This window comes from Equus przewalskii, chromosome 20 (genome assembly GCF_037783145.1).
Source record: "Equus przewalskii isolate Varuska chromosome 20, EquPr2, whole genome shotgun sequence".
Lineage (NCBI taxonomy): Eukaryota > Metazoa > Chordata > Mammalia > Perissodactyla > Equidae > Equus > Equus przewalskii.
The window spans coordinates 381,265-409,204 of record NC_091850.1 but is presented as its reverse complement, the minus strand read 5'-3'; the positions used below and the strand labels follow the sequence as shown (position 1 = coordinate 409,204).

At 37.3% G+C, this 27,940-nt stretch overlaps 1 pseudogene; it reads left to right on the top strand.

The window, feature by feature from the left end:
* Positions 1 to 4,936: 4,936 nt before the first annotated feature.
* LOC139077985 (olfactory receptor-like protein OLF4) lies at positions 4,937 to 6,545 on the top strand (annotated as a pseudogene).
* Positions 6,546 to 27,940: the final 21,395 nt, after the last annotated feature.

Genomic DNA, 27,940 nt, shown 5'->3' with positions numbered 1-27,940 from the left:
ATGGACATGTTAACGATACGAATTCTGTCATTTGTGAGCACAGAATGTCTTTCCATTTATTTCTGTCTTCAATTTCTTTCAACAATGTCTTATAGCTTTCAGGGCACGGGTCTTTCACCTCCTTGGTTAAATTTATTCTTAGGTGTTTTATTTTTGATGCAATTGTAAATGGGATTATTTTCTTAATTTCTCTTTCTTATAGTTCATTGTTAGTGTGTAGAAATGCAACAGGTTTCTGTATATTAATTGTGAATCCTACAACTTTGCTGAATTTGCTCATTTTTTTTAACAGTTTTGGGTGGAGCCTTTAGGGTTTTCTATATATAATATTATGCCATCTGAAAATAGAGACAGTTTTACTTCTTCCTTTCTGATTTGAGTGTCTTTTGTCTCTTTGTATTACCTAAAAGTTCCGGCTAATACTTCCAGTAATATGTTGAATAAAAGTAGTGAGAGTGGGCATCCTTGTCTTGTTCCTGATCTCAGAGAAATAATTTTCTGGTTTTCACTGTTGAATATGATGTTAGCCATGGGCTTGTCGTATATAGTCTTTACCATGTTGAAGCACATTTTCTCTATGCCCACTTTGTTGAGAGTTTTTTTCATAAATGGATGTTGAATTTGTCAAATGCTTGTTCTGCATCTATTGAGATGATCACTGATTTTTATCTTTCATTTTGTTAATGTACTGTATCATATTGATTGATTTGCTGGTGAGCTTCATTTTAAGAATGAATTACTTGTGATATTGACGCCTGAACTCAAAGTCAGGTCCACTTTTACATTTATGCAATGTGGAATTCTTTGTACCAGCTAACTGGGCATAATCTCCAAATTGACTTTAAAGTTTTTCTTCTACATAAGGTGGGATTTCAACACAAAATGCCCTTATCCTAGGGAAGCTAAATAAATGAATTGAGAGGTTTGTATTTGGTTTTCTCAAAAAAAATACTGTCTGTATTACATTCCCATTGCTGTTTAACAATTACCACATTAGGGGTTTAAATCAAATGACTTTATGTTCCTATCATTCAAGAGGTCAGAAGTCCGAAATGAGTCTCAATGGGCTGAAATCAAGAGTCTGCAGAGCCAGATTCCTTATGGAGGCTTCAAGAGAGAATCTCCTAAGTTTCCTATTCCCAATTCTAATAGCCTCATGCATTTCTTGGTTAACTGCTCTTGCCCCATCTTCAAAATCAGCAGTGTAGCATCTTCAAATCTCTCTCAGATTCCAACTCCCCTGTCTTTCTCTTCCACATTCAGAGGACCATGGCTGTTGCATTAGTCCCAGATGCATATGCTTGGCCAAACTTCTTATCTTAAGATCAGCTGATTAGCAGCCTTATTCCATCTGCTACCTTAATCCATCCTTACTATAAAAATATAACATATTTAAGGTTTCTGAGGATTAGGATGCAGACAGCATTTGAAGACTTTTACTTGGCCTACAATAAAGTCTTTTTCAGAAATATATTATTTGGTGTCACTCAAGGGCCCTTATATAAAAAAATCAAACAAAATCCTCTTTAGAAGTATATCATTTGATGTCATTAAGGAGTCTGTATATAAAGTAATTTAACATAGAGTTTATATAGTCTATGGGATGAGTGAATACACTATTCTTTTCATATTACATGCAAAGACAATTCTGGCTCATAAGACCCAAAACTGCCTACACCTGACTCTAATATGGGACCACAGCCTTGCTACTCAAAGACTGGTCCCCATACCAAAACCTGTAGCATCAACACCGCCCAGGGGTTTGTTAGAATTTCAGAATATCTGGACCTATCATGATCTGCTAAATCAGAATTTGCATTTAAATTTGAATCCTCAGTGATACATATGCACTTTGGAGTTGGAGAAGTGCTGTTCAAGACATGGTTTTCTCACATTCTCATGTTCACATATGTGGCAGGATAATTATTTGTGTTGGGTGCTGTCATGGGCATTATCATATTTAGCATCACTTCAAATATTGCCAAATATCCTCAGGGGCAAAATCATCTTTTAATGGGGATTACTGGCACAGAATTTGAAAAATGGCAGCATCCTGATAGAATACAATCAAACCCCTTTCCTTTCCTGGACTATAACTTTGGGCAGGTCACTAAACTTCTTCAAGCTCTGCTTCTGCAAGGGAGAATGGAATTCATATTAGTACTACCTCGCAGAGTTGACTTTCATAAAATTAAATCCAACAGACAACGCCTACAAGGTACTAAACTCAGGTTATATTGCATAAAAATATCTAAATATATCTCATAATTAATGAACACTTATAATGAGGGCCTAAATCACATCTCTTAACTTGTGATATTAGTATAAAATTCCTTTTGTCTTGGCAAACTGTCATGAAGCTAAAGAGTATAACCCCCAAGATTTCATGTTAAAAGAGTAAAGTTACCTGCCCTCCATTCCTGAAGAGGAGAGTAGTAATTTTTAGAGGTATCAGGGTTGTGCCCCCACCACAAGTCAAAGCTCTGAGACCCCAGGGACCTAGTCAAGACAAATCTTCAATGTTAGACTTCGGAGAAAACTTTAACTCAGGGTTGTGATGAGGTTTGGGGGGCTTTAAAGCTCTGGAAACAGAGAGTTAATGGAGAATGAGTAATAAAAACTAAATTCACCTTCCTTATTACATAGTCTCCTAGGAACAGAGAAAAAAATTCCATTCTGTCCAGACCATTGCCCCACAGGGAAATCATCTACTTAGAGGTTGGAATAACAAGAAGAAAACATGCCTAATGAGTGAGCAGGTATAGGGAGCTGCAAAAACATCCTCTGCTGCAGTCCCTCGGCACATGAACCTTTGGTTGGACAGAACACGGTTGTTCCTTTTGGAATCCTAAATCTGGCTGGGAGACCAATGCTTGACTCCTTCCTGTTGTTTTGTCTGGGAACAGAGCTTCGATCTCCATTGTCAACAATCCAGAAGAAATTTTGACTTTGGCAGGGAGACCTTCCTCTCAGAATCCCCATGCTGGTGAGTCCAAATGCCCAATAGACACTGCAGGACAGGATCAGGTGAAATGGAAGCCAATAACTTGTAGCAGAGGTCACCTGAGAACCAGCCCTGCCTGTGACAGATAGCCCAGATCTCTGTGGTTGTTTGCTGGCTTTATTAATAAATTGATATATATATTTATGATGCTGAAAAGAAAAAAAGAACATTGTACTCAGAAATGCAAGTGTCAATGTTGACAATTAAATGGTATTGATGGATGTCCAATGAAAGTAGGCTTTGGGAGGCATAGATGTTTCCTGCAAAAGTAGAACCTAAGTCCAAGGATCTTATTAATTAGCAGGAGTAGACAAATAGAGTATTAGCTGTGGAGGGACATACAGTGAAGTGAGAGTATTTCTTTTCATTTTAAAATGGAGCATGTTAGACTGTTTCCATATTGATGAAAAAGATCCAACCAAGGAATATTTGTAAGTACATCCTTGCAACAATGGTGGATGAGACACATAGATCAGGGTATCTTCTCTTACTCTGGGTATTCACGCAAAAAAATGATGCATTTAATAGGTGAAATAGTGTATACGAATGTGATTTACTTTGCAACTATTTCATCAGCGTGAGGCTCAATATATTTGTGGGTTTGTTAGCCATTTAGTTTCTCCTTTACAAATTGTCTCAGTGAGTCCTGTGCTTTTGGATAGTGGTGTCATATGTTTTTATTCCTTTTTCTTGATTGAATTCTTTTAAAGAATTGGACTTTCTTTACACATTTAGTTCTTTTATGTATGCACGGATGTATTTGTGAGGAATGTATGACAGTTTATAATTTTTGTGTGCTCAAATCTATCAGTCAGTCTTATAATGTTCCCTCCATTGCATTTTTGCTACCTATTTAAAGTTCCAACCCCAATCAAGGTGAGAGATCTTTAAATGTTTTCCCAGGCTGATGGTATGAAAGAGATTTCTTGTTTGCTTAAACTGTTACTCCATGTGAACAAAGATCCGTATATTTGATCATGATATCATGTGTCTATTATTACTATATGTCCATATATTGTATGCCTGTTTTTCTACAGTTAGCTGCACTTCAAATGTATTTTACAAACTATTGTTTTTCAATTGACTTTTTGTTGGATATTTTTGACCACAAAAATGTTTTAAATTTTACATGGTTGAATATGTCTTTCTTCTTACTTCTAATTTTCTCACCTTAATTATGATAGCTTTGCCCCCCTTTAGATTTTATATGAAGTTTTTTATATCTTCAGCTAAAATTTCCTCTTTACACTGGGGACTTTAATCTCTCTGATTTTCTAAAGATGTGTGAGATAAAGAACCACTTCATTTTCTTCCAGACATTTAGCCATGTATGTCAACTTTTATTGAATAATCCAGCCTTTCCCAAGTAAATTGAAATACAACCTTCTCATATGCTAAATGTCCGTATCTAGTGAGACCTAATTCTTGATTCATTCAAAAAATAATAGCGGAATATCTGCTATGTGCCGGCAAGTTCTAGGTACATATCATGCTATAGTCTCTTACGTCAAAGTCTTTGCTAATTTCATTATCAATCCATGTTCATGCTTGTCATTTACTGCTGTTGTATATCATGTGTTTCAGTTATGTTTTGATACTCCATTCAATTTTGCTTAATACAACTGTATCTCTTTGCTGACTTTTCTCTTGGGTTGTTCAATTGTAAGGTGTTTTTCTGGACCATTTACTTTTACTCTTTTATCATTTTTGCTGGGTAACAAGAGATACAACTGGGTGGAATGCCACCAGAACCAAGAAAGATTTTCCTCACTCACAGTATCTCAGGACCACCTGGGCTTATCGGATCATTTTTACCCTACACATCCATTTCAATTCTTCCCTCTCTCTCTCTCAGACAAACACACACATACACACACACACACACAGGGATTTTACGTTTTTTACATCAGGGAAGAAAATGGCCATACCAATATGGAGTTCCAAGTTTATCTTACGTGGGAGGCTCACAAACTGAAATTTCTGGGTAACATTTATATACTCTTTAGGGGTTAACATAATATTATCTAGATAATTTGTGTCATATCTTCTCTTAGCTTAATCAGTGTGACTGCTGGTGAGAAAAACATGGAAGTAACACAGCCCAGGACACGGTGTGCTGTGGGTGGGTGTGTGTCTACTCTCACCTTCATTCCTGCTTTCATTTTCATCAGCGTACCTGTCACCATCTGATATTTTATACATTTTTTAATTTGCTGATATTCTCTCACCATCACTGGACTGTAGAAGCTAATTTTTTTGGCATTCTGTGCTCATTGACTAGACAGGGCCTGGAACATGGTTGACACTAAGAGATATTCCTCAAATGCAGGAACTAATTTGTCATTAAAACTATGGAATACTTGACCTCTTGGGGAAAAGGCTGATGTTGGCTCAAAATACCTAATCAGAGATGAAACAAGGGATTCCTTGAAGGGGACCATATCCATACACACAACATTGAAGTTAATTTCCTGACTGCCAAAGGCCAATAGAATTATTTAACTATGTGAGTAGTGCCAGTGTGTTAAAAATTAACCACGTTATTTTCTTCTTTCCTGTTGGTCACCTGCACCTATAGAAACATGGAACAATACAGGAATTTCAGAATTTCTTCTTCTGGAATTGTTAGAGAATCGAGAACTGCAGCCACTCATATTTGAGCTTTTCCTCTCCTTGCATGTGACCACTGTGTTTGGAAACCTGCTCATCATCCTGACCATCACTCAGACGCCCACCTCCAGACACCCATGTACATCTTCATCTCCAACCTGTCCTTTGTGGACATCTGTTCCACCTCCACCACCATCCCAAAGATGCTCCTGAACATCCAGACTCAGAGAAAAGGCCTAACCTATGCAGGATGCATCATCCAGATGTATTTTTTTATACTCTTTGTGGGATTGGACATCTTTATCCTGACTGTGATGGCCTATGACCGGTTTGTGACCATCTGCCACCCCCTGCACTACGTGGTCATCATGAACCCCCATCTCTGTGCACTGCTGGTTCTGGTGTCCTGGATCATAAGAGTCCTGCATTCCTTGTTATAGAGCTTAATGGTGTTGCAGCTGTCCTTCTGTACAGATGTGGAAATTCCTCACTCTTTTTGTGAACTCAATCAGGTGGTCGAACTTGCCTGTTCAGACACTTTTCTTAATAACACGGTGGTGTGTTTTGGAGCTGTGCTGTGGGGTGGTAGTCCCTTTCTTGAGATCCTTTACTCATGCTTTAAGATATTTTTTTCAATACGAGGAATCTCATCAGCTTAAGGAAGTATAAAGCATTTTCCACCTGTGCTTCTCACCTCTCAGTTGTCTCCTTATTTTATTGTATGAACCTAGGTATGTACCTCAGCTCTGCTGCAATCCACAGCTCACAATCAAGTGCCACAGCCTCAGTGATGTACACTGTGCTCACACGGATGCTGAGCTCCTTCAGCTACAGTCTGAGGAAGAAAGACATAAAGAGGGCTCTGAAATCATTCTTTGGGTTGGCAGCTGTAAAGGGAACAAGTGTCCTAGTGTTTAAGAAGTGCCCTTGATTTCAGAACTCAAAGCTCAGAGCCAGAAATTGTGATTTGTATTAGATTGTGGAAGTAGAATATGCCGCCTCCAGTTTTTCCTGGAATTTTCATTTCTTTGATTCCAACTTCTCTGTACAATTTATGTAACTCACCTTATTAAGCTTATGACCTCTCTGATATTCAAGAGGTATTCCCTTTGTTGTTTTCCTGCTCTCCCAACGTTATTCCCAACCTTTGATGTGAAATTTTTGGAAATTCCCACTTATCTGAGGGAGTACATGGATCTCTTAAAAATAATTTCTTCTCAATTGAAATATATAATACTGATTTTTCCTCTTTTGTTTGACTAAGAGAACAGTCATGAGTTGTACTACTCCTATGGAAAAAGACTGTTCTTGACAACCACAGGTATTTATATAAGTTTATAGCAGAGGAAAATCTGAGATAACTGTTTTTCACTCTTGTGAACATCATTCCTTTGTATATCTACCTTAATTGTTCTTCCTGATAGCAGACTTTAAGATGCTGTTTTTATAGCTGATCATGTGTTTTTTTCCTACTCATTAGGATCCTGGTCTGTTATTCAGCTCAGTGTTCACCATGCCTACCATAGACACTGGTGAAAATTGATTAAAAATGTCTCCAAGTGGGAGCTACATGGAAAGACAAATATGAATAAATAAATTTCCTTTGAGTCAGAGTTGACCTTAGGTATGATGAAGCAAAATATGAAAACGTACATTTGTTACTAGGCAAGAGGGCCCAATGCCTGATGCACATAAAAAACCAATATAGCACATCATCAGCTTTTCAGAGAAGAAAAAGTTTTATTGCAACGTGCACCAGCAAGGATACAGGAGGCAAGACTCTCAAATCTGTCTTGCCTGTCCAAAGTTTGGGGTAAAGTTTAAGGGATTAGAGGGGCTGGCTGGTATGCAGAAGCACTGGCAGGATGAGTTTTGATTGGCAGCTTAAAATTTTCTCTTCTGCATGTGCTTCTGGCTGACCAGCTGCTCAAGAAAAGCAGCTTTAGCATCATGTGGTTAAGATGGATCAGTTATGGGAGGCAACCAGGAAAGGCAAAGCAAACAAGTATAAAGTTGTTATATATGTAAATTTTCTTATAAGTATAGATTTCCCTTTTGAAAGGGTAACTTCTATTAGGTTTTCAGAGCTTCCCCCGTGTCTGCTGTTTCTTAATAATCATCAGCTCAAAATAATCCTAATGCCAAAGAGTCACATTTTGCAGTGGCAAAATCTGTTCCTGCCTGGCCTGTGGTCACACATTTATTACTGTGCAAAAGAAGTAATGCATATCCGTGTGTATTTATATACATTTCTCTTTCAAATAATTACACACACAGACATATATGTACATGAGCACAGAATCATTTATAATGTTGAAAGAAACCTTTAGTGTAAGTTGGAGGGTAAAGAAATGAAAAGAACGAACATTTAAATCAACATGAAATTCCAAGAATGTAGAAATTTAAACACAAAGATTTAAAGTAGAATGGGTGATCCTAATTTTAACAATAAAGAATTTTTCCCGGGGCTGGCCCAAGCGGTTAAGTTCTCTTGCTGTCCTTCTGTGGCCCAGGGTTTCACCATTTCAGATCCTGGGCATGGACTGCTCATCAACTGCTCGTCAAGCCATGCTGAGGTGGCATTCCACATAGCTGAGCCAGAATGACCTACATCTGGAATATGCAACTATGTGCTGGGGAGCTTTGAGGAGAAGGAAAAAGAAGGGAGATTGACAACAGATGTTAGCTTTGGGCTAATCTTTAAAAAATAAATAAATAAATTAAATTAAATTAAACAGATTTTTCTTTTCTTAATGCCTGAAAATCAGAACCACATTTATACTTATGCAATGGGAAATTCACTGTATCAGCTAATGGAGCCAAATATCTCCACACTAACTCTAATTGGTTTTTCTTCTATTAAGGTAAGATTGCAACACGAAATACCTCTACCCAAGGTAATATAAATGAATGAACTGAGAGGCTTAAACTCAGTTCCCACAAACGAAATGTTATTGGGTAAATCTCTGAGTTAGATTCCTACTGCTGCTATAAGAAGGTACCACCTTAGGCTTAAAAAACACAATTTTTCTCCCTAAAGTTCTAGAGATCAGAAGTCAAAACGGGTCTCATTGGGCTTAAATCAAGATGTCTGCCAGGCTGGGATCCATCTGGAAGCTCCAGGAAAGAACACGTTTCCTTCTTAATTCACTTCCTAGTGCACCTGCATTCCTTGGCTCATCCCCTTTCTCTGTCTACAAAGCCAGCAGCAGAGCATTTTCAAATGCCTCTCTGACTCCAATTTAAGTCCTCTCTTTCCATATTTAGAGGACCATAATGGTTGTATTACATTAACCTGTACAATTCACGCTAATCTTTTAAACTTAAAATCAATGGTTAGAAAACAATTCATTTGCATCATTATTTCCCTTTGCTCTGTAAAATAACATCTTCAAAACTTCTTGGGTTAGGATGTGGACATCTTTTGAGGCCCTTATTCTGCCTCCTACAAAGTCTTTTTCAGATGTATATTATTTGATGACACTCAAGCAACCTTATATAAAGGAATCAAACAGAATTTATCACAGCCTCTACAATGAGTGAAACAGTTTTCTTTCAAAATTACATACAAGGCCTTTTTTTGGCGGAGAAAACCTAAAACTGTCTACACCTGAAATTAACACAGAAACACATCTTGCTATTCCAAGTAAGATCCACAGACCAGGACCTGCAGCACCAACACCACCTGGGAGCTTGTTACAAATGCAGAGTCCTCGAGACCACCTGCTGAATCAGAGTTTGCATTTGAACTAAAATTACTGATGATTGTTAAGCACAATGAAGTTAGATGAGTGCTGGTGTAGGATTATTCCTCGCCCCCTCACTGTTGACATTTGGGGCTTGATAAGGATTTGTGTTGGGCTCTGTCCAGAGCATTGTGAGTGTTTGTCAGGATCCCTTCACTCATCATTGAATATCCCCATGGGCAAAATTATCTCTGTCTCAGAGTTTGAGAACTGGAAGCATCCTAACAGAATTCCAGTCAAGCCTCCAATGTGTATTCAGTTTACCTTTGAGTAGAACATTAAATCCCTCTGAGCCTCATTCCTGAGAATGGAGTGCATGATAGTACTACCTCACAGAATGGGCTTTTCTAAAGATTAAACCGGGTGATCCCTACAATGTGCTAAGCTAGGTTACGGTGCATAAAATATCTAAATATATCTTCTATAATTAAAATCTTTTATAGAAAGGGAATCAAAGATGGCTTTTAACTTGAGATAGAACATTCTTAATAGTTTTGGCAAGAGTGTCAGAAGCCAAGGAGTGTAGTGTCCAAAGTTTTATATTAAAGAAACAAAGTTGTCCCTCTCATAAAGAGGGGAAGAATAATATTTTAAGGCTATTATAGGTTTTGTTCTTACCACCAGTCAATACGTTGATGATCCAATACTTTGATGAGTAGGGAGTTAGAGTCCTCAGTCTTAGACTTCAGAGAAAACAGGGTTGGGATAAGGTGCTAGGAGTTTACCTCTGGAAGGCAGCTGATTCAATGGAGAAGGAGTAATAACAACTGAGTTTACCTGGCTTAGAACCTGGTCTCCTGGGAACAGAGAAACTGCAGGAAAAATTCCTTTCTGCCCAGATCAGCATCCCACAGGGACATCATGTGCTTGGAGGTTGGAGTAACAAGAGGAAAATGTGCCTAATGAGCAGACATAGGGAGCTGTAAATATCTCCTCTGCTCAGTCCCTCAGGGTTTGCAGTTTGGGTTGTAGGAGTCATGGTTGTTTCTTTTGCACTCCTGAGTCTGGTTCTGGACCAATGCTTGACCCCTTCCTGCTGTCTTGTCTGGGTGAGAGCTTCAATCCCCATCATTAACCATCCAGAGAGGAATTCAGACTTCCACATGGAAACCCTGCTCTCAGAGATCCCATCCAGGTGAGTCTGAGGGCCCAATAGACACTGCAGGAGAGGATAAGAGAGAATGGAGGCCAAAAACGTTTACCTGAGGTCACCTGAGAGCCAGTCCAGCCTAGCCCAGAGCCTAGAGGTCACTGTGTTTGCTTGCCTGCTTGATTAGTATATCAATGTGTTTTTATGAGGCTAAAAAGAGAAGTGAACATTGAAATCAGTAACGCAAGGTTCAGTGATGCCAATTATGTGATAGTAGTGGAAGTCCAACCTGAAGAGGAAACAAGAGGCATAAAGTGCCTCCAGTAAAAGTAGAGCTTAAGTCCAAGGATCTTATCAACTAACTGGAGTAGAGAAACACGATGTTAGACATGGAGGGATTTAAAGTGAAGTGAGCGCATTTTAAAAAGAATTTTGAGATGGGGCATATTTGCCTATGTTTCTGTATTGATGAGGAAGATCCAGAACAAAGAATGTTCGCAAAAACATCCTTATAACAGCAGTACGTGAGACACACATTTCCCAGTATCTTCTCTCTCTCTGGGTATTCACATGAAAAAAAAATTTTAATAGTTCAAAAGCAGTGTGCTAACCAGTTTTACTTTGCAATTATTTCATTACCTGTGATGTTGAACATATATGTGTCTCTGTTAGTCATTTATTTTCTTATGGCAAATTATCCATGTGAGTCCTTTGCTTTTATATCTTGGGATGAGGTACTTTTATTCTTGGTTTTTATTGAATTCTTTCAACAAAGAATTGGAATATTTTTTCCCACATTGGCTGCTGGCCATCTAGTTCTTTTATGTATTTATAGATGTGCTTGGAGGGGAATTGTGAGTGTATATAAATTTTGTGTGGTCAAATCTATCAGTGAGTCATAATACATTTTTTCCATTGCTTTTTATCTTTTTCTGAAAGAATTGAGCTGTCACTTTAACATTCTTCACTTGCAACTCATTGCTTTGGATAAAAATGATAGTGAAAGTTCTGCATCCTTAATGCTAATACACCAAACTTTATACATTTTCCAATAAGTTTTCACATCTCTGTTATTCCTTATTGTTCCTTTTGACCTTTTGTGATTAGATCTATTTCTGAAAGTTGCCTCATCTTCAGCCATGATCTGGAAGGCATTCTTATTTACACTTGACTGAAGATCACCCATAAAGAGATATGGATGTATCCTTATATAAAATGGAATTGTAACTGAGATACTGCTTCCTCCCCACATTTTAAAAGCCTTCTGTTATACTTTTATTTCTAAGACTTTTGCAGTTTAATTTTATGTTAGTGACCATGTTGCTGTCATTAAATTATCACTATTTCATGTCTTTATATGTTAACTGTAGATTTTCATTCAATTTTGTTACATACAGTTGTCTTTTGAAACCACTATACTTAACCTAATTTCATTCTCTGACATTTTGTTCCTTAAGTTCTTAATTTCCTTTATAAGTTCAGTTCCTATATTATGCACACATATATATTCATACACTTTTAGATAAATGCATGAGTAGAATCCTATGCACTTTGTAAATACTCCTTTTGTTTTAGTTCAGTATGTTTTTCTACCTTTTGTCCCTTTTTCTTCTTACTCACTAGTACCTCATGGACTTGCCTCCGATCAGCTACTATGATGTTGGTTCACGATTTCAGTGGCTGCAGAATATTTCATAGTATTGTTTTCAGCTATGAACACAGGTTCTTTATGCACCACACAAGAGCAGCCGAATAAAAACTGGAACACCAGCCTTATGGCAAGGAAAGGGTTTTTATTTTTGGTGATGTCAGCCTGAAGACAAGAGTGAGCCCTCAAATTCCTCTGGTCTCCCTGAAAGATGGGAGGCAAGGGGTTCTGAAGGTTTCAAGGAATGTGGCTGCTTGTAGGGAAGGGGAGCCTGTGGCCTTGCTGGTCAGAGCTTTCCCACCAGCCTGCCTGTGGCCCTGGGTCACTGCTTGTGGAAAGGAGGAGGAGGAGATAACAGAATCTGCAGGTAGCTGTCCTTGGTTGTCTGCCTCCTTGGTGGATGGTGGATTCTGGTGCCAGAAGCCCAGGAGTAAGCAGGGAAAGGGGATGAGTGCTTTGCTTTTAACCCCATATATGCTGGGTTTAATGTAGGGGAACTGATATCAGGGCCAGAATCAGTATGACTATGCTTCTCACTCACACTTTTGATAGCCTTCATATTTTTTATGACTCAATTGCTATTATATCAATGCTAGAAAAATATGTTGAAATTATGAAGTTCAAATGGTGATTGAACCAGGGGTGATTTGGTCCCCCAGGGTACACTGAGCAATGTTGGGAGCTTTTTGTCTGTCATGCTGGGGAGGATGGGCGGAGGTCAAGGATGCTCTAAACATCCTATAATTCACAGGACAGACCCCATCACAAACAGTGATCTGGCCCAGAATGCCAATTGTCCTGATGTTGTAAAACCTTGAGTTAAAGAATATCTGTCTTTTTAATATTTATAGCTGCATTGAGAATGTTTCCCAACATTAACCTAAAAGTAAAGAACCAAATGAGAGGAAGAGAGGTGTTTATTTTGGGATCACAGGAGCACAGATTTAGGTAGAAACTCAAATAGTGTCCCCCTGGGGAGTAAAAATCAGGGCTTTTAAAGGCAAATAAGGGAGGGTTGCATTACAAAGAATGCTAACTATAGTTGGTGGCAGAAAGCAAGCTAAGTTATCTAAGTATAATTGATTGCAAAGGCTGCCTAGAGGGAGGCAAAAGTCCTCACTGTAATGAGCTGCCTTCTTCTCAGAACTTTTGGGTCCTGGCTCAGTTTGTAAGTTCATGCTCTGCCTGACGAGGGCGTGCATAAGACCCAGTTCCTTAATGGCTTCTGGCTCCATTTTAAACCCCTTAGACATGTGGCTCCATTTTGTTTCATATTTCACATCCAACACCTTGTAGCAGTTCACATTTCTGCCAGCAAAATTAGAGAAGAGCCCTTTGCTACTAGTTCATAAGTTCTCACCCTATCAATGTGACAGCTCTTTAAGGTTTTTCCCAGGATGATGGGAGTTAAAGAGGTTTCTTCTTGTTTTATTCAACTATAAACTGAGTTTAAGCAAAGATTTATATATTTGGTCACTATTTTCGTTTACCTATTATTACTATATGCCCATTTGTCTATTCTTATCAGCTTTTCAAGTAATTTTTACAAATTATTGTTTTTCAGTTGTGTTGGGGGCATATTTGGACCATGAAAAAATTTTAATTTTATTTAGTTAAACATATATGTTTTCTTACTTCTGAGTTTCTTAACTTAATTAAGATAGTTTTGACCACCCATATATTTTATGTCATTTCTAGAGGCTCATCTAAAATGCTTGGGTTACTCTTACATTGAGGTATAATCTCTCCAATTTTTTGTAAGATATTTGAGTGAGGGGAGAAACCTAATTTTCTGAAAGATAGATAGCCATTTATGCCAGCTTTCATCAACAGTTCAACCTTTCCAAATTAAAATAGAACCTTGCCATATACTTGTCCATATATAATGTGACCTAACTCCTGATTCATTTGACAAATAATAACTGAGCATCTGCTACATGCCAGAACATTCTAGAAACATTTTATATTGTATTATGTCTAGGTCGTTGCCAATTTAATTACTAATTCATATTAATATCATTAAATTATTTTTTATCATTTATTCAATTAGTGTTTGATGCTTCATTTAATTTTATTTATTGCCGTTGTTTTCTAACTATACTGTTTAACTTGGTTTTATTCCCCTTGTCATTTTTTTAATTTCCTAACTTTTCATTTTCCTAAATTTATTTCTATATAAATGCAAACATCTTTGTGAAAACACAAAGCTAAACAAGCATGTGAAGGCCCTGCTTGTTGGATCTTGTATTATAATCGAGAAGACAGAGGTCAATGAAAACATTTGTGTATGACATAGTGTCCTCAGGTATAAATCTGATGATGAAAGTTATTCAGTGTGAGAGGATTGATTGCCATGATGTGTGCACAATCTATAGAGTATGGTCTGGGAGGGCCTTTGCATGTTGGACAAAGACCATAAACAGCAATAGAGTGTGCTCACTGGTTTTGTCAAATAAGAGATCAAAGCCCAAGAATAACAAAGAAAAATGCCACACAAGAAAGGTGAGAAAGGGGCTTGCCACATCCCCTACTGGATGACATAAAAACCAATTGGTCAAATAAATAGGGCATAGGTACAAAAATAACAAGTCTTATACTGTTTCATATAAAAAATGCCCAGCTTTCATTGTATTTTGTATATTCCCTTTTGTGAGCTTTTGGGTTGTTTCCTTTGCTTTTTTTCTCTTGGCGTCTTCCACATGTAGGGTATTTGATACGACACACTACTTTTGTCTTTTAGATATACCTAATTTTGTTCTTTTATTATTTTTCCTGGGCATAAAAGGAATAGAACAGGGCATAAAATGTCACCAGAACCAAAGGAGCTTTTCTGCATCGTAGTCTCTCAGGGACCATTTGATCTTATTAGGTCTTTACTACTTCTCATGTCCATTTCATTTCTCTCTCTGTATAAATAGATAAATATATACACATGTATACACACACATGTGCATGTGTGTGTGCCTTGTGGAATGTGAGCAGTCCTCATTGCAAGGGTACCTGAGCTCATACTCCAAGGAGACTCTTATGATACAGAGGCCAGAACTCAGTCAACAGATGATAATAAAGAAAGGATTCATTTAATCCTACAAGACACCTTTGCAGCCAGATGAATAAAGTGCAAGTCGTACATAGTGTGGATGAGGGACGTCCTGTGACTTGAAGTTTCAACAGCAGCACGGAGGCCACCTCATTCCTCAACGTTCTCCGACACCATTTCTCGTCATTCTCTCTCTGTTCATTCTCCTTGACACACTGGCTTCATTTTTTTGGACTTGAATTTCTGAATCAAGCATCTGCCTCAGGGCCTTCACAATGGCCGTTCCCCCTGCCAGGCACACACTTCCCAGATATGCTCCTGGCTCCTGAACCCTCTCCCTTGAAGTCTCTTTTCAAATGTCACCTTGTTTGCAGACCTTGCCTGAACACCTATAAAAAAATAGCACTTGCTTCACTTTCTCCTTATACCTGCTTTTGTCTTATTCACAGCACCTGTTGCCATCTGATATGTTACATAATTTTTTATTTGCTTATATTGTTTCTCCATGACTTAATGTGAGGAAGTTTTGTCTTTCAGCACCTTATACTCATTTCCAAGGCAGTGCTGGGAACTTTGGTGACACTCAATACATATTCCCAAAATGAGTAAAAGAGTTTCTCATTAAAACTGTGGAATACATGACATCAAGGGGGGAAGCTGAGAGGGAGACAAATTTCCTAATTAGAGATGGTGCAGGAAATTCCCTAAAGCAGACTGAATCTATACACAAAATATTGAATTTTTTTTTGTTTTTATTGAGACATATTTGGCATGTAACATTGTATACATTTAAGATATGCAACATGTTGATGTGATACATTCATATATTGTAATATGATTGCCATTGTAGCTATAGTGAGTACTTCTATCATGCCACACAATTATCATTTCTTTGTTGTATTGGGAACAACCAAGATCTACTCTCTTAGCAAGTTTCATAATTGTAAACAATATTGCTGTCTATATTTAATATCCTGTGCATTAGAACTCCAGGACTTGTTGCAAGTTTGCACCCCTAAACAACATCTCCCCAATTCCCCAACCCCTGGTCCTCGGGAACTATCATTTACTCCCTATTTTTGTTAGTTTGGCTTTTCTGGATTCCATATGTATGTGATATCATACACTTTAGTCATGCATTGCTTAACAACAAAGATGTGTTCTGAGAATGTATCGTTAGGTGATTTCATCATTGTTTGACCATCATGGAGTGTACTCACCCAAACCTAGTTGGTATAGCCTACCTCACATCTAGGCTATATGGTACTGATCTTATGGGACCACCATCATACATGTGGTCTGTTGTTGACTGAAACATCATTATGCAGTGCATGACTGTATTTGTCTTTCTCTGTCTGGCCTCAGGATCCATCAGTGTTGCTGTGAATAGCAGGATTTTCCTCTTTCTCATGGCTGAATAATATTCCATTGAGTATAATTTCTATATATTCATCCATTGATGAACACTTAGGTTGTTTCCATATCCTGGCATGGTGAATTATGCTCCAATAGATATGGGAATACATATTTCTCTTTGATATCCTACTTTTATTTCCTTTGGGTATGTACACAGAAGTGGGATTGCTGGATCACATTAATTCTATTTTTAGTTTTTTGAGGAACTTCCATATTGTTTTTGCATAGTTCCTAAACCAATTTACATTCCCTCTAAACAGTAAACAAATGTTTCGTTTTCTACCTATGCTTGTCAAAACTTATCACTCGTCTTTTTATGGTAGCCATTCTGATAGGTATGAGGTGTATCTCATTATGAATTTGTATTGCATTTCTCTGATTATTAGTGATGCTGAGTATCTTTTCATGTACCTGTTGGCCATTTGGATATCTTCTTTGGAAAAATGTCTATTCAGTTCCTCTACCCAGTTTTTTAATTGGACTGTTTGCTTTTTGGTAATTGAGTTGTATGAGTTTTTTAATATATTTTAGACATTAATCTCTTATCCAATATATGGTTTGCAAATATTTTCTCCCATTCTGTGGGTCGTTTTTTATTTTGTTGATTTTTTTCCTTTGCTTGTGCAAAAGCTTTTAAGTTCAGTGTAATCTCACTTGTTGATGTTTGCTTTTGTTATTTCTGTTTTTGGTGTCATATACAGAAAATCATTGTCAAGACCAATGTCAAGGAGCTTCTTCCCTACATTTTCTTCTATGAGTTTAATGGTATCAGGTCTTATGTTTAAATGTTTGATCCATTTTCAGTTAATTTTTGGGAGTAGTGTTAGATAGAGGTCCAATTTCATTTTTATTACATGTATTTTTCCAGTTTCAAACACTATTTGTTGAAGAGACTCTCCTTTACTCTTGGGTCCCTCATTGAATAGTAGTTGGCTGTGTATGTGGGGTTTTTTTCTGGGCTCTCTATCCTGTTCCATTGATCTGTGTGTCAATTTTTGTGCCAAAAGAATACTTTAAAATTTCTATAGCTTTTTAATATAGTTTGAACTCAGGAAGTGTGATGCCTCCAGCTTTGTTCTTCTTACTCAGGATTGCTTTGGCTATTTCAGCATCTTTTGTGATGCCATACAAGTTTTAGGATTGTTACTTCTATTTCTGTGAAGAAAGACAATAAAATTTTATTACTTGTTACATTGAACCTATAGATGGCTATGGGTAGTATGAACATTTCAACAATACTAAATCTTCCAATTCATGAATACAGGATGTCTTTTCATTCATTTAGTTTTCTTTGATTTCTTTCAATAAAGTCTTGTAGATTTTTGTTGTGTAGATCTTTCACTTCCTTGGCTAAATTTATTCTTTGGTATTTAATTGTTTTTGAGTCTATAATGAATGGGATAGGTTTTTTTTTCAGATATTCCATTATTAGCGTATAAAAATACAACTGATTTTTCTATGTTGACTTTATAGCTTCAGCTTTACAAAATTCATTGATTTGTTCTAATAGATTTTTGGTTGAGTCTTGGGATTCTTGACATAAAAAATTACATCATTTTTAAAGTGACACTTTTACTTCTTTCTTTCTGATTTGGATGACATATTTCTTTGTCTTGCCTAATGGCTTTAGCAGGGGCTTCCAAAACTATATTAAATCAAGATTGTGAGAGTGGTATCTTTGTCTGTGTTCCCAATCTTAGAAGAAAAGATTTCAGACTTTCACTTTTGGGTATAATGTTAGCCATGGGTTTGTCATATATGGTCTTTATCACATTGATGGTTTTTGAATTTATTTTGCTAATAATCTGTTGATAATTTTTGTATCTATATTCATCAGGGATACAGGTATATAGATGTCTTTTCTTTTACTGTCCTTATCTGGCTTTGGCATCAGGGAAATGTTGGCCCCATAGAATAAGCTTGGGAGCGGTCCCTCCTCTTCAATTTTTTGAGAGTGTTCAAGAAGGATTGGCAATAATTCTATTTAAATGTTTGGTAGAACTTGCCAATGAGGCTGTTTGGTCCTGGAGTTTTTTGTTTTGGGAGATTTTTGACTACTGATTCAATCTCGTTGTTCATTATTAGTTTGTTCTGATTTTTTATTTCTTCTTGTCAGTCTTAGTAGGTTGTAGGTTTCAAGGAATTTATCCATTTCTTCCAGGTTATCTAATATTTTGGCATATGATTGTTCATAGTAGTCTCTTGTATCCTATGTATTTATATAGTATTTATATAGTATCAGTTGTAAGGTCTCCTCTTTCAATCTAATTTTATTTGAGTCTTCTCCCTTTTTTTCTTACTTATTCTGACTAAAGATTGATGAATTTTGTTTATTTTGATGAAAAAACAACACTTAGGTTGATCCTTTCTGTTCCTTACTGGTCTCTATTTTCTTTATGAAATTAATTTCTTGACTAAAAAATATAAATTGTAGCATTTCAACTATGTGAGTAATGTTTGTTTGTTGAAAATTAATCAGATTGTTATTTTTCTCTTCCCTGGTAGTCATACACTACATGGAGCCAAGGAAAATTACAGGAGTTTCACAATTTCTTCTTCTGGGACCTTCAGAAGAACACAAATTGCAGACCCTTGTATTTGAGCATTTCCTCTCCATGTACCTGATCACTGTGTTTTGAAACCTGCTCATCATCCTGGCCATAAGCTCTGACTCCCACATCCACATGCCCTTGTACTTTTTCCTCTGAAAATTGTCCTTTGTAGACATCTGTTTTACCACTAACACCATCCCAAATATTCTGTAAAACATCCAGGCACCAGAGAAAAGTTACGACCTTGGAGGATGCATCACCTGGATGTGTTTTTTCTTACTCCTTGCAGAGTTGGATGATTTTCTCCTGACTGTTATGGCTATGACTGTTACCCAGCCATCTTCTGCCTCCTGCACTACGTGGTCATTTTGGAGCACCAGCTTTGTGGAATTCTGGTTCTGGTATGCTAGTGCATCAGTGTCTTTTTTGCATTCCTTAAGACAAAGCTTACTTGTGTTGTGTTGTGTTGTGTTACAAAGTTACTTCTGTAGAGACTTGGAAATACCCCACTATTTCTGTGAACTCAAACAGTTGGTCCAACTTGCCTGTTCTGACAGCTTTGTTAATGAACTGGGTATGTATTTTTCAGCTGGGCTACTGTGTGGTGGTTCCCTGAGTGAGATCATTGACTCATACTTTGAAATAATTTCCCCTATACATGGAATGAGATCAGATTAAGGAAAGTACTAAGCATTTTGCACCTATGTGTCTCACTTCTCAGTTGTCTCCTTATTTTATTGTATGGGCCTAGGAATGGACTTTTCTTCAGCTGCTAACCACAGCTCACACTCAACTTCAACCCACAGTGATGTACACCATGGTCACATCCATGCTTAACCCATTCATCTGCAGTCTGAGGAACAAAGATGTAAACAGTGCTCTGAAATATTTTTGAGGATAGTGGCTATAAAAGGACTAATTGTCCTGGGGCTGTCCTGATGGTTCAGTGGTTAAGTTCATGTGCTCTGCTTCAGTGGCCCAGGGTTTGCCAGTTCAGATCCCAGGTGCTGACCTATGCACTGCTCATCAAGCCATTCTGTGGCAGGTGTCCCACATATAAAATAGAGGAAGATGGGCACAGATGTTAGCTCAGGGTGAGCCTTCTTCAGCAAAAAAAAAAAAAAAGAAAAGAAAGAAAGAAAGAAAGAAAAGAGAAGAAGAGAGAAGGATTGGCAGCAGATGATAGCTCAGGGCTAGTCTTCCTCAAGGAAAAAAAAGGACCAATTGTCCTGGCCTAAATAAGGGCCCGGGATTATAGGCTTCAAATTCTTGTACCTAGAAATTGGGATTCTTTTTAAAAGATTGTAGACATTAAACTTATGCGTATTCATTATTTCCAGGAATTTCCATTTATTTGACACAACTTCTCTATACAATTTGTGTATTTCACTTTACTAACCTTTGTGATCTCTCAAATATCTAACTGTTTTTCCCTTTATCTTTTTTATTTTTGCAAAAAGGTTTTATTTATTTCTGTCTATTATATTTCATAATAAAGATTCAAATTCTAGTTGGAAAATAAGAACATATTTCTTTCTCATTGAAAAGATTTGTCAAAAAGTATTGTAAAATTCTTGTTTTTATTGTTGTAATATTGGTTTATAACATTATATAAATTTAGGAGTACATTGTTATATTTATTTATGTATTTATTTGAGGAAAACTGGCCCTGAGCTAACGTCTGTGCCCATCTTCCTCTTCTTCAAACGTGGGATGCCTGTCACAGCTTGGCTTGACAAGCAATGTGTATGTCCACACATGGGATCTGAACCCCGGGCCACAGAGTGGAGCACACAAACCTAAATGCTGCACTACCAGGTTGGCCCAAGTGTACATCATTATATTTTACTTCTATGTAGACTACATTGTGTTCACGACCAAAATTCTAGTTGCCATCCATCACTGTACAAGTGTTCCCCTTTACCTCTTTTGCCCTCCCCCAACCTCCTTTCCCCACAGGTAACCAATCTGTTCCCTACATACATGTGTTTGTTGGTTGTTGTTTTATCTTCACATATGAATGAAATCATACAGTATTGGTCTTTCTCTGTCCGAAATTTTTCTTAGCATAATGCCCTAAAATGTCTATCCATGTTGTCACAAATGGCAAGATTTATTCTTTTTCATGACTGAGTAGTATCCCATTGTATATATATATACCACATCTTTTCTTTCCATTCATCTGTCAGTGGGCACTTAGATTGTTTACATAGCTTTTCTATTTTAAATATGTCACAATTAACATGGGGGTGCATATATCTTTCTGAATTAGTGTTTTAGTGTTCTTTGGATAAATACACAGAAGTGGAATAGCTGGATCCTATGGTAGTTCTATTTTTAATTTTTTGAGGAAGCTTCATACTGTTTTCCATGGTGGCTGCACCGATTTACATTACCAACAGCAGTGTACAAGCATTGCCTTTTCTCCACATCCTTTCCAACACTTGTTATTTGTTGTCTTGTTAATGATAGCCCTTCTGATTGGGATGTGGTGATATCTCATTATGGTTTTGATTTGCAATTCCCTAGTGATGTTGAACATCTTTCATGTGCTGGTTGGCCATCTGTATATCTTCTTTAGAAAAATGCTCAGATTCTCTGCCCATTTCTTTCTTTTTTTTTCCCCTAAGGATTGGCCCCTGGGCTAACAACTGTTGCCAATTTTTTTTTCTGCTCTATTTCCCAACCCCCCCCCCCGCCCCAAACCCGTACATAGTTGTATATCCTAGTTGCATGTCCTTCCAGTTGTGGGATGTGGGATGCCGCCTCAACGTGGCCTGATGAGCAGTGCCATGTCAGCGCCCAGCATCCGAACCCTGGGCCGCCGTAGTGGAGCACGCGAACTTAACCACTCGGCCATGGAGCCAGCCCCTCTGCCCATTTCTTAATTGGGTTGTTTGGTTTTATTGTAGTTGAGATGTATGAGCGTTTATATACTTTGGATATCAAGTCCTCATCAGATATGTGATTTGAAAATATCTTTCTCCCAATTGATAGGCTGTCTTTTGATTTTGTTGATGCTATTCTTTGCTGTGCAGAGGCTTTTTAGTTTGATGTAGTCACATTTGTTTATATTTTCTTTCATTTCCCTTCCCTGAGGAGACAGATCTAAAGCGATACTGCTAAGACTCATGTCAAAGAGCATAGGATCTATGTTTTCTTCTAGGATTTTTATGGTTTCGGGTCTTACATTCAAATCTGTAATCCACTTTGAGTAATTTTTGTGTATGGTATAAGATAGTGGTCTACTTTCACTCTTTGCATGTGGCTGTCCAGTTTTTCCAATACCACTTATTGAAGAGACTGTTCTGTCTCCATTATATGTTCTTGGATTCTTTGTCTAAAATTAGCTGTCCATAAATGTGTGGGTTTGTTTCTGGGTTCTCAGTTCTGTTTCTTTTATCTGTGTGTTTGATTTCTGCCAGTATCATTCTGTTTTGACTACTACATCTTTGTAGTATACTTTGAAATCAGGGAGGTGAGACCTCCAGATTTATTCCTTTTTCTCAGGATTGCTTTGGTTATTTGAGGTTGTTCATGTTCCACATAAATTTTAGGATTCTTTGTTCTATTTATAAGAAAAAATGTCACTGGGACTTTAATAGGGATTGTATTAAATATGGAGATTGCTTTAGGTAGTGTGCACATTTTAACTATGTTAATTCTTCCAACCCATGAGCCTAAAATATCTTTCCATTTCTTCGTGTCTTCTTCACTTTCTTTCAACAAGTTCTTATCATTTTCAGTGTGCAGGTCTTTCACTTCCTTTGCTAAATATATTCCAAATATTTGGTTCTTTTTGTTGTAAATGGGATTGTATTCTTAATTTCTCTTTCTGCTAGTTCATTGTTAGTGTAAAATCAAAACTCATTTTTGTACGTTGATTTTATACCCTGAAACTTTACCTGTTTATAATTTCTAATAGTTTCTTGGTGGATTCTTTAGGGTTTTCTATATATAAAATCATGTCATCTGCAAATAATGACAGTTTTACTTTTTTGTTTCCAGTGTGGACCCCTTTTACTTCATTTTCTTGTCTAATTGCTCTGGCTAGGATTTCCAACACTATGCTGAATAAAAGTGGTACAGTGGGAATTCTTGTCGTGTTCCTGTTCTTAGGGACATAGCTTTCAGGTTTTCACCATTGAGTATAATGTTGGCTTTGGCTTTTTTGTATTTGGCATTTATTATGCTGGGGTACTTTCCTTCTATATCCATTTTATTGAGGTTTTCATCATAAATGGATGCTGAATCTTGTCAAATGTTCTCTCTGCATCTATTGAGATGATCATGTAATTTTTATTGTTTATCTTGTTAATGTGATGTATCACATTGATTATTTTTTGGATGTTGAGCTATCCTGCATCCCTGGAATAAATCCCACTTGATTGTGGCATATGATCTTTTTAAAGTATTGTTGCATTTGATTTGTTAATATTTTGATGAGGATTTTTGCATGTATGTTCATCAGTGATATTGGCCTATTTTCCTTTTCTGTGTTGTCCTTGTCTGGTTTTGGTATCAGGGTAACGTTGTCCTTGTAAAATGAGTTATGAAGAGACCCATCTTCTTCAATTTTTTTGAATAGTTTGAGAAGGATAGGTTTTAAGTCTTCTTTGAGTGTTTAGTAGAGTTAATCAGAGAAGCTATCTGGTCTTGGTCTTTTGTTTTAAGGTTTTTGATTATTGTTTCAATCTTCTTACTAGTGATCAATTTTTTTTCAGACTCCCTGTTTCTTCTTGATTCAGTTTTGGGAGGTTGTATGATTCTAAGAATGTATCCATTTCCTCTAGGTTACGCAATTTGTCGATATATAGCTTTTCATGGTATTCTCTTATAATCTTTCATATTTCTCTGGTATCCATCATAATTTCTCCTCTTTGAGTTCTTACTATATTTACTTGAGCTTGCTCTCTTTTACTCTTAGTTAATCTAGTCAATGGTTTATCAATTTTGCTTATCTTTTCAGAAAACCAGCTCTTAGTTTCATTGATGTTTTGTATTTTCTTTTTAGTCTATTTCATTTATTTGCAGTCTGACTTTTAATATTTCCTTTATCCTGCTGACTTAGGGCTTTCTTTGTTCTTCTTTTTCTAGTTCTTTTAGGTGTAATGTTTATTTGAGATTTTTCTTGTTTGTTGAGGTAGGGCTGTACTGCTATGAACTTCCCTCTTAGTACTTCTTTTGCTGCATCTTATAGATTTTGGTATCAAATATTTTAATTTTCATTTGCCTTCAGGTATTTTTTTATTTGTCCTTTGATTTATTTATTGATCTAGTAGTTGATCAGTAGCACATTGTTTAGTCTCCAAATATTTGTGACTTTTTCACAAATGTAGTTGATTTCTAGTTTCATTCTATCGTTGTTGGAAAGATGCTTGATATGATTTCAATCTTCTTAAATTTGTTGAGACTTGTTTTGCTTCTCAACATGTGGTATGTCTTTGAGAATGTTTCATGTGCACTTGACAAAAATCTGTATTCTGCTGTTTTTGGATGGAATGGTCTATATATCTATCAAGTCCACCTGGTCTAATGTTTCATTTAAGGCCAATGTCTTCTTGGTGATGCTTCTTCTAGATAATCTATCTATTGATGTAAGTGGGATGTTAAATTCCCCTAGTATCATTGTGTTGCTGTCAATTTCTCCCTGTCAGGTCTGTTAATAGTTGCTTTATATAATTTGGTGATCGTATGTTAGGTGCATATATATTAATAAATGGTATGTCTTCTTGGTGGATTTTCTCTTTTGTCACTATTTAATGCCCATCTTTGTCTCTTCTCATCTTTTTTGGCTTGACATCATTTTTGTCAGATATAAGTAGGTCAGCACTGCTTTCTTTTGTCTGCCATTTGCTTGGAGTATCATCTTCCATCCCTTACTTTAAGCCTATGTTTTTCTTTAGAGCTGAGATGTTTCTGCTGGAGGCAGCATATGTTGGCTCTTGTTTTTCAATCCATCCAGTCACTCCATGTCATATTTAGAATGATTATTGATATATGAGGACATAATGCTGCCATTTTATCTTGTTTTCTGGTTGCTCTGTATTTCCATTGTTTGCTTTTCCTTGTGTTTCTGTCTTCTATTTCAGTTTTCTGGTTTTCCGTGATGTGTTTCTCAGTTGTCTCTTTTTTCATGTTTTGTGTCTCTGCTCTGAATTTTTATTTTGTGGTTACCATGAGGTTTGTATAAAAGCTCTCACAGATAAGATAGCCCTTTTTTTGCTGATAGCATCTCATCTTCATTTGCCTATGCAGGTTCTGTCCTTTGCCTCTTCCTTTTCTTTGTTTTTGTTGACACAAATTATGCGTTTATTTTTTTGAGGAAGATTAGCCCTGAGATAACTACTGCCAATCCTCCTCTTTTTTTGCTGAGGAAGACTGGCCCTGAGCTAACATCCATGCCCATCTTCCTCTACTTTATACGTGGGACACCTATCACAGCATGGCTTGCCAAGCAGTGCCATGTCCGCACTCAGGATACGAACTGGTGAACCCTGGGCCACTGAGAAGCAGAATGTGCACACTTAACTGCTGTACCACCAGGCCGGCCCCTGTTATCCGTTTTTATATTGTGAGTTAATTATGAAATTAAAGTGATTATAGTTGTATTTAATGCTTCCTTTTTCTTTAGTCTTTATGTTATAATTAAGTGTTTACTAATCCATTCTGACATAGAGTTGAAATTTTATGATTTTGTTTATCATCTTGCTCAAAGTTTCATATACCTTTGCTTTTTTTGTTTCAGGTAGGAGAGCTCTTTTCATGATTTCTTGTAAGACAAGTCTAGTCGTGATGAACTCCCTCAGCTTTTGTTCTTCTAGCAAAGCCTTTATTTCTCCTTCATATATGAAAGGTAACTTTACTGCATAGAGTATTCTTGGCTGAAAGTTTTTATCTTTCAATATTGTGAATATATCATTCCACTCTCTCCTGGTCTCTAGAGTTTCTTCTGAGATGTCTGCTGATAGCCTAATGGCAGTTCCCTTGTGTGTTATGGTTTTTTTTCCACCTGGATGCCTTTAATAGTCTTTTTTTTTATCATTTACCTTTGACAATTTTAATATAACATGTCCTGGAGAAATCCTTTTTGCATTGGGATAATTTAGTATTCTTTTAACTTCATGGATTTGTATATCTAGTTCCTTCCCAATATAGGAGAAGTTCTCAGCTGTTATATCTTTTAATACACTCTCTTCCTCTTCTCTCTCTTCTCCTTCTGGAATCCCCCTTATCCTTATGTTGCCTTTTCTAATTGAGTCAGATAATTCTCATAGAATTTCTATGTTATTTTAAAATCTTAGTTCTCACTCCTCTTCTACCTGCATTACCTCTGGATTTCCATCTTTGAGGTCACTAATTCTCTCTTCCATATGATCTGCTCTATTTTTAATTTTTTCTAATGCATTCTTCCTCTCATTTATTGACTTCTTCAGCTCCATAATTTCTATTTAGTTCTTTTTGCTTCAATCTCTTTAGTAAAGTATTTCTTTTGTTCATTAATTTTATTCTTGAACTTAATGAACTGCTTTTGAGTTTTGTCATAGCATATTGAGATTCTTTTTTTTTTTTTGGAGGAAGATTAGCCCTGAGCTAACTACTGCCAATCCTCCTCTTTTTGGTGAGGAAGACTGGCCCTGAGCTAACATCCATGACCATCTTCCTCTACTTTATACGTGGGATGCCTACCACAGCATGGCTTTTGCCAAGTGGTGCCATGTCTGCACCCAGGATCCAAACCAGCAAACCCCAGGCTGCCAGAAAGCGTAACATGTGAACTTAACTGCTGCCCCACTGGGCCAGGCCCCACATGTTGAGATTCTTCATGACATTTTTTGAATTCTTCATCAGTTAGTTCACACTCTTCCATGAATTTGTGTTTGGTTTGTGGAAGATTTTTATTTTATTTTTGTGATTCTGTGTTACCATGGCTTATTGTGGCACTTAATGAATTATTCCTCTGCCAGCACATTTGCTGTAGCAAACACTTTTCTTATTTAGGTAAGACTTTTTTTTTTTTTAAATTCTAACTCTTCAAACATTTGGAGAATACAGCTCTTTCTCTTTCTTTTCACCAGGTGGCTTGATAGCACTAGTTTTTGGTTTCTCTTACCTGTATTTCCTCTGGATAGTTTTAAAGATCAGCATTTTCCACTCTCCATTGCCTCTATTAAGGATGTTGCTAGTACTGTCATCTTCACAGGCTGCACCTTTGGGGATCATGGATGCCTTGCTGTTGCCTCTGTCACTGTAGCTGTTGTCTTCAGTGCCAAGGCTGCAGACATGAATATTGCCTTTCTCACATCCAAGATCCTCTGCATCAGAAGCACTGTTTCCATTGCAGGGAAAAGGAAATTGTGGGGAGGGAGCTTGGACCATGGGACTCCACCTCCAATATTGCCTTTTTCCTTGTGGCTGCAGGTGATACCACCGTTGGGAGGACAGATTTGTATGCCTGCCTCCATTGCTGCTACCAGGCTCTGGGCTGCAGTTGGGGGCCCAGGATTGTGAGGTTCTTCCTTGCTGCTGCTGTGCTCCCTGTGGCCATAGGCACCAGTGCAACCAAGAGGGTTGAGTCACTTGTGCATCTTTTCTACTGTCCACTGTGTTCTCTGGGCCTGAGGGTGGCTGGCTCACCCACTGTGGCAAAAACCCAGGATCCTGGGCACCACCTCTGCTGTCCCACCATTTATCCTCCTCTGTGTGCTCCAATCAAGCCACCTTCACATGTATCTGTGTATGGATCTCTGGCATCCTGACGTGTTGGACAATGTAACATTTTTTTTGACTCTGGATGTTTTACTCACTGTAGATTGAAGGGGAGAGACAAAGGG